This window comes from Bidens hawaiensis, unplaced genomic scaffold, assembly GCF_021521415.1.
Source record: "Bidens hawaiensis isolate Kalapana, Puna unplaced genomic scaffold, B.hawaiensis_p1.1 tig00002866_1, whole genome shotgun sequence".
Classification (NCBI taxonomy): domain Eukaryota; kingdom Viridiplantae; phylum Streptophyta; class Magnoliopsida; order Asterales; family Asteraceae; genus Bidens; species Bidens hawaiensis.
Window position 1 is genome coordinate 637,637 of NW_027491154.1, and position 7,283 is coordinate 644,919.

The following is a 7,283-nucleotide window of genomic DNA, read 5'->3' on the forward strand; positions in this document are numbered from 1 at the left end:
ATGTATATACAGTTTTATGTTACGAAATCACAGAGTTAACTATGGTTTGTAAGTTGGTGGCTTGCAACCATCGTCCTATTACTTAGTGGTTTGTCCACATTAAAATATAATTACATTAGACAAAACCATACATGCCTCCCAGTACAGTTGATAAAGCCAGTCTTCTAATTTGAGTTCCCATTCCCTAAACAATTTTAAATAGTTCCAACTTTAGACATTAATATCACAACACTAATACATGTGATGAAACATAATCATATAATAAAGTAGATTAACTTGTTATACCTTACACCCAAGATCTCCATAAAAGCAAGAAAGATGCATTCCTAAACCAAGTGCAAAACTCAAAAGTTCCCACCCCGTACACAACCAAATTATATGGTGTGATTAATTTGGACCAAAAAAATCCACTGTCGAGACCCCAAAAGCCAAGTCCTAGCAGCCGTTGTATCTGCCGCCGCCGCAGCCCTTCTCGGTTCCCGTCTATAGTAGCGGCTACCAACATCACGACGGTAAGAAAGAAGAATTGTCACCTGCGAAAGCATTCAAGAAAAACCAACATTGAAAATTTTGATGCTAAAATGTCAAGCGACACATACCGTTAAACAGTTGAGCTCGGTTGTAACTATGATCTAAAACGTAACCTAAATGATCTTCTAAAGCCCAATATGTAGCTTTGAGCAAAGTGCTCATTAACGTAAAATGAGATAAAAAACGAAAATAAAATAAAACCGATCGACTCAATCTATACATCATCATAGTCATTAAAAACAAAAAGGCTCGGATACACAAATCCTCATTGCCATTGTCAACAAAGTACGGCTCGACGTTGCCTCTACTGCAATCAAGGTCGCCACTCGGCTTCTTTAACATATAGGATAGAGAATAATTGTCATCAATGGCTTCACAAAAGGACCACAATGGCCAACATCCATTGCATATGTCAAAGCTGCATACACCAAGCATAAAACATACAAAATGACAAAGCCTAGAAAAAGCAAAACAATCATCAGTTGGCAATCAATCATGTAAACATCTGAGTTTGTTTTGTGCCATACATGATCCTTATGATTACAGCATCAAGATATGAACCACAATGATAATAGCACTAAATGGTGACAACGTTGAGGCTAAGAAAATAAGAAAACAGCCACCAGTTGCCAATCAAATGACTGTCTCAGTTTGTTTTGTAGTATATTAAATGCACATCATCATAGCCTCAACATAGGCCCACAATGGCCAAGATTCATTGTATATATAGCTACGTCAACAGTCAAAGGCGAAGAGGAGGTGCAAATCAAGAATTATTGACCGCCCAAGCATATCGCCCTTATCTAATTCCCTGCCAACATTTAGAATAGTAAGTTATTCTGCCATGGCTGCATAACTAACAGCTTGATAGGGACCACAACGATAACAAATACAGATTAGTTATATCAACAGACATAGTGCAATAGCAAGTAGCAAAGATTAAGTCTCATACACAATGGCACCCTACTTGTTCAGAAAACATACCTCGGTTAAACGAAACAACAACGCACTTGCTAAAACACACCTGAAACCAAAACATGCATAACAAAAACTATCAATTGTGAATGTGATAACAGAGCAAAATTCTAAAGAGCTTCAAAACACAAATCCATTAATCAATTAATTTAATAATTCAAGATGGAAAGACAAAGAACAAAACTCAACAATAGTGTACGTGTTGCTCCATGCAACTACTTAGTTAGCCAATGAATGAATATGGTAGAGCATTAGAACCTTAATTAAATCCGACAGAGAAATCAAATCGATTGATAAAACCTTGAAACCACAAAAACACAAAGACATATCCAGATTGTAAAACTAACCTACCGAAAAGTAATGCAGAGCTAGACCAACAATATAATGCAATCATTATATAATCAATTAAGCATGATCTCAATACCTTGGATGAGATAATAATTAGAGGAAGGGCAACCACGCGACGAAGAAACGGGCATCGATCATCACCGCTCCTCCACAACCAACATCCATGGTTTAGATCTGCGACACGACATCTAGGGTTCCGATCTACCAAGGTGTTGAGTTGATACGGACGACGGTGATGCTAGAAGGCCGAGGTGAAACAATTCGGCGGTGGTAGCGATGAAGACAGATAGAGAGACAAGTGAAGAGTGACAGATAAGAGGTGTGAAGGTGTGGAACACGTACTCTTAACACGTGTAAGCAATGAAAAGAGAAGCACAAACTATGCAGAACGTCCAAACTGAGCATGCGTAAAACCAAATGAATAGTAGCAATGAGAGAGAGACAGAAGTTTCTAATTTAATATATATATATAGTAATATCTATTAAGAAATCCTTTGAAAGACATGTAATGTCTTCATGAATATTGTCATGGAAGTTCCTAAAATTTGGTATAGGTGTGTAAGAGAATGTAAGAGGGTTGTCAGGTGAGAGAATGTTATTTGTATTTGATAGTGGCGAATAAGATTAATTTCTTTTGATAGAGGCAAGTAAGGTTAATTTCGTTTGATAGTGACGAGTAAGAGTGAGGTCACGTGACCAGGTATCGTTAGCACTTAGTAGTGGCGAATAACCTTAATATCTCTTAATATTGGCGAGTAAAAGGCTAGGCCCTGCTTGTATTCTACAGATTTTTTATATTTTATAAAATACTTTAAAATTTTATTTTTTAATATTGTTATACAAAAATGAAACCTAAGTGTGAGACGGCAAATTGGTTCTAGTTAGTGGAGGATTTTAAAGTTCTTATGGTACGTCAGATAGTGTTCTTAATTATATATCTCTTTCATCTTAAAGACACTAGTGTGGTTGGTAACTTGGTATACATTTATACTCATGACCGAAACTCTTAGGAACAAGGAACTGAGGAAGGGTTTTGTCCCGTGTTTTTAGGCTAAAAATTCTATATGTATCCCATATAAATATAAAATTAGTAAATATAACACATATTACCAATATATTTTGGGGAAAATGAATACGGTGCTGTCACGCGTTTAAGCTTATACGGAAATCCTATCAAAACTACATAGTTTTGATTAAAAACAATCCAAAATTAACTCATTCCCAAATACATACCATCTATCATGCTAGGTCTCCATTCCCAGTCTCCCAAGGCATCGATTTACAGCAATAATCGATTCAAATCTTAATCCAATATATCACAAGGTTTGTAAGAGATGTACTATTCTTCTTAAACAAAAGATACGTTTTTTGAATTTTATTTTCACACAGTGTTTCAATGGTATAAGATTGGTATTTCTTTCTCAAACCCTAAGTCGCTTCTATTATATTCTCTGTCTTTTGTTTCTTTCACTTCAACATCGAACTGCTATTTTTTCTCTAATTCAACATCTGAACCATGTCAATTGGATTTGTTTCAAAACTTCCTTCTCTGATTGGACTCCTACATATGTTACACTGTGTATGTCATGTATGAACAAAAGCTAAAATAATATTCAATTTATGTACAATTCTTTATTATTAATATGAATAAAACAGAAAGAAAATATTGGAATAAGGGAATTCATATACTAATTGGATGTGAGAATAAAAATCGTTAGAAAAACTCTATGAAGATGGACACCTTGGGGACGTAGGTGATGGTATGCACTTGGGAATGAATTAATTTTTGATTGTTTTTAATCAAAACTACGTAGTTTTGATAGGTTTTCCGTGTAAGCTTAGACGCGTGACAACACCGTATTCACTTTTCCCATATATTTTTAGCCCAGAAGTGGTTATATATGATTTTTTTTAGTCCAAATCAAAGCAACTAAAATAAATAAGAAGTATTAATTTTTATTTAGAAAAAAGAATATATGCGTAAGAACTTAACATTATCTTCAAAGGCCATCCGTAATGGGCGTCAACTTGGGGCGATTTCCGGCGACACCCGGCGACAACACTCCCCCCCCCCCCCCCCCCCGCGATTTGTGGGCCGATAGGGGGGGGGGACTTCTTCCCGATTGCTTCCCTTATAATTATATTATTATTATAATTGATTGTGAGAGAGAGAGAGATATATGTGTGTGTATATATAGGCTACAACATCATTACACCCAAAAACAAATTTCTACCCTTGCTGACTAGGCGCCACGTGTCGCAATTCGCTCCTATTAGTAGCCTCTCCACTACGCATAGCCTAATATTTCCATTTTCGTATAACAATATTAAAAAATAAAATTTTAAAGTATTTTATGAAATATAAAAAATCTGTAGAATACAAGCAGAGCCTAGCCTTTTACTCGCCAATATTAAGATATATGAAGGTTATTCGCCACTACTAAGTGCTAACGATACCTTGTCACGTGACCTCACTCTTACTCGCCACTATCAAACGAAATTAACCTTACTCACCACTATTAAAAGAAATTAATCTTATTCGCCACTATCAAATACAAATAACATTCTCTCACCTGACAACCCTCTTACATTCTCTTACACACCTATACCAAATTTCTTATTCGCCACTATTAGAAACTACTACCCTATTTGTGATTAAAAAACAAAGCCAGCCGCCCAAGTGATTAGGAATCTCATATATACCCCATTTCTAAAAAAAATTCGAATTGAATCTCATATATACCCCATTTTTAGAAATGGGATATATAGATTTGTATGGAAAACTAAAAATGGGGTATATAGATTTGTATGGAAAACTTTACAATGGAACATTCCTGATTTAAAGACGTAGTATAAATAGTTTAAGGTCTCATCTGGCCAAACCACAAAGTATCACAAGCACCAACTTGTAAGTTCTTTATAAGATGTTTTATATGCATGGCATAAAAACGTGTTTTATATTGCAAAATTCTCGGTTTATACATTTGGTGCACGCCACCGTTGGCGTGCCCCACCGGCAGGTCCACAAATTCTCACATCCTTACTACTAAGGCATCATCCTAGATATCGGTTCATACAATGAAGAACACACACACACACGCATAGAGATAAAAGATAGACTACAATAATGTCTAAACATACAAGACGTACACGGATACCATCTCCGTCGATTTCAATCTTTCGCGTTAAGAAGTTTCTTCTCCAGTATAAAGGGTTCCGCTCGTCTTTTTACATAGTTTAATTTAGAAATCGTTGTATTATCTATGTAGTATATCGGAATGGATATGTTTTGAATTCTGGGGTGATTTCTAAAGCGATTTTCGATTTAGGGTTCTAAGATGATTTACAATCATCAAAGTAAGATTTTTCATTAAATTTATAGAGAATTGTTTAGTTGATTAAGCGATTTTGGTCAATCAGATTTTGTTCGGGTTGATAAGTGTTGTGGTCAACTTGATGTTCGTTTCTTTTCGTGAATAAGAGAAACTAGTTGTTTTTTTAGCAAATAACATGGCTCATTAATTCTGATTTTGTTGGTTTCGTAACTATAGTTTTGATACAGGAGAGCTTTTGTTTATTGCTTGAACTTGTGAGCGTTTAGGTTTTTAACAATTTGGGTGTTTTTTAGCATTTTTGTATATATTGAAGGTGTCTTAGTAGAGCATGAAGAAAATGTCATTATACCAGTTGCTTCTTCTTCTTGTAAACATGCAAAAGGAATGATATTCACATCAACAGAACAGACATATGATTTTTATTGCAAACACACAAATAAGGCTGGTATTGGTGTTCGTAAAGGAGGATCATATATGCATGATGGTGTACAAAAGAGTAAGTGTTTTAAATATTTGTAAGGAAGGTCACAAGCCATCTAAAAGTTATGATTCAAAAAGGTTATATTATAAAAAGAGGAAAAGATCCACTAACAGGTGTGGTTGTAAAGCACAACTATATCCAAAATCTGTGGATGGTGAAAATTTTGAAGTTTCTGATTTTGTTTAGGGCCATAATTATAGTATGGTAGCAAAAAGTGATATGTAGCTTGTTCGATTAGTAAGGAAGTTATCACATGTTCAAGAAGAAACTATTTACGAGTTGTCTAGTTTGAACTTTGGGCCAGTTAAAGCATTAAATGTTTTAGGACACATTATGGTGGTTTTGAAAAAGTTAGTTCAACAAAGACGATTGTAAAAATTTCAAACAAGGGATAAGTTGTTTTATTGGAGAGGATGATGTTGAAATGATTGTTCAAAGACTATGTGGAAAGAAAAGGTTTTCTATTGATTAATCCTTTGAATATACTGAGTATGACATCGGTGAATTAACTCGGGTGTTTTGGGCTGACGAAAATTAAAAAAATAATTATTTGGCATTTGGATATGCTATATCTTTTGATACTACATTCAAGACAAATAAATAAGTTTTGATTTTTTAAACCTACATTTAATACAAATAGGTAAATTTTGGTTAATGTTTTTATATATTTTCTTTTTTATGTTTTTTTGGTTATAGGTACAAAAATGATATATGTACCTTTCACAACTATTGATAACTATTGTCGGAGTGTGACCGTTGGTAATGGGTTATTAGCTTATGAATCAATTTAATCATACACATGGTTATTAGAAATCTTTCTTAAATAATTTAGGATTGCATCCAAGATAATTGTTACTGATCAAGACCAGACTATGAAAGCAGGCAATCACATTCATATTTCTAGATACTAGGCATAGGTTTGCATGTGACATATCATGAAAAAGGTGCTGACAAGGTTATATGAGTTTGAGTATTTTTAACATTAACGTTTTTAACATGAATTTTTTAGTGTTTTTAATATGATTTTATGCGTTGTTTTTATAACAAGATGTTGTCACACTATGCAACAATAAAGAGTTTAAGCGACAAATATGTGATATTTTTTGAACAGATTCAATCAGTCCATTTTGATAATTGAGTACGATCTTGATAGCAATAAATGGCTTACAAATGTGTATGAAATGAGATTTGATTGGATACCTATTTACTACAAAGATGAAGCTTTGTCTGGATCGATGCGTACAGACATCAATATCATAGAGTGAAAATCATTTCTCTGGTTAAGCTACAAACTCGCAATTGACACTTATTGGGTCTTTCAATCATTTTGATTATTATATGAAAATACAGAGATATGATAGTAGAAGAAATGATCATGACACTAGGTACACAAATCCTGAGTTAGTTAGTGCATGTTATATTGCAGAGGAAGCAGTTATGGGTAACTATTCGGATATTTCGTATTAATAAAGAAAACTTGCATTTATTAGCATTTAACTTATTTTATATTCTCATAACTTTCAAACTCGTCAAACAACTCTTAGAGACCCTTAAAATCGTTTAAAATGACTAAAAACATATTTATAGAAGTACGGGTGACTAAAAATGACATT

General features: G+C 34.1%; 1 long non-coding RNA gene across 2 annotated transcripts; it reads right to left on the reverse strand.

The window, feature by feature from the left end:
• LOC143621452 (uncharacterized) lies at nt 1-2,159 on the reverse strand. 2 transcript variants are annotated; one of them, XR_013151522.1, is made up of 3 exons: nt 1,931-2,159; nt 1,313-1,555; nt 1-533 (listed from the first exon to the last, which is right to left on the reverse strand). It is a non-coding gene; the product is annotated as an uncharacterized LOC143621452 (long non-coding RNA). The 2 variants fall into 2 exon arrangements; XR_013151521.1 differs by having other exon boundaries at nt 1,313-1,874.
• Nucleotides 2,160-7,283: the final 5,124 nt, after the last annotated feature.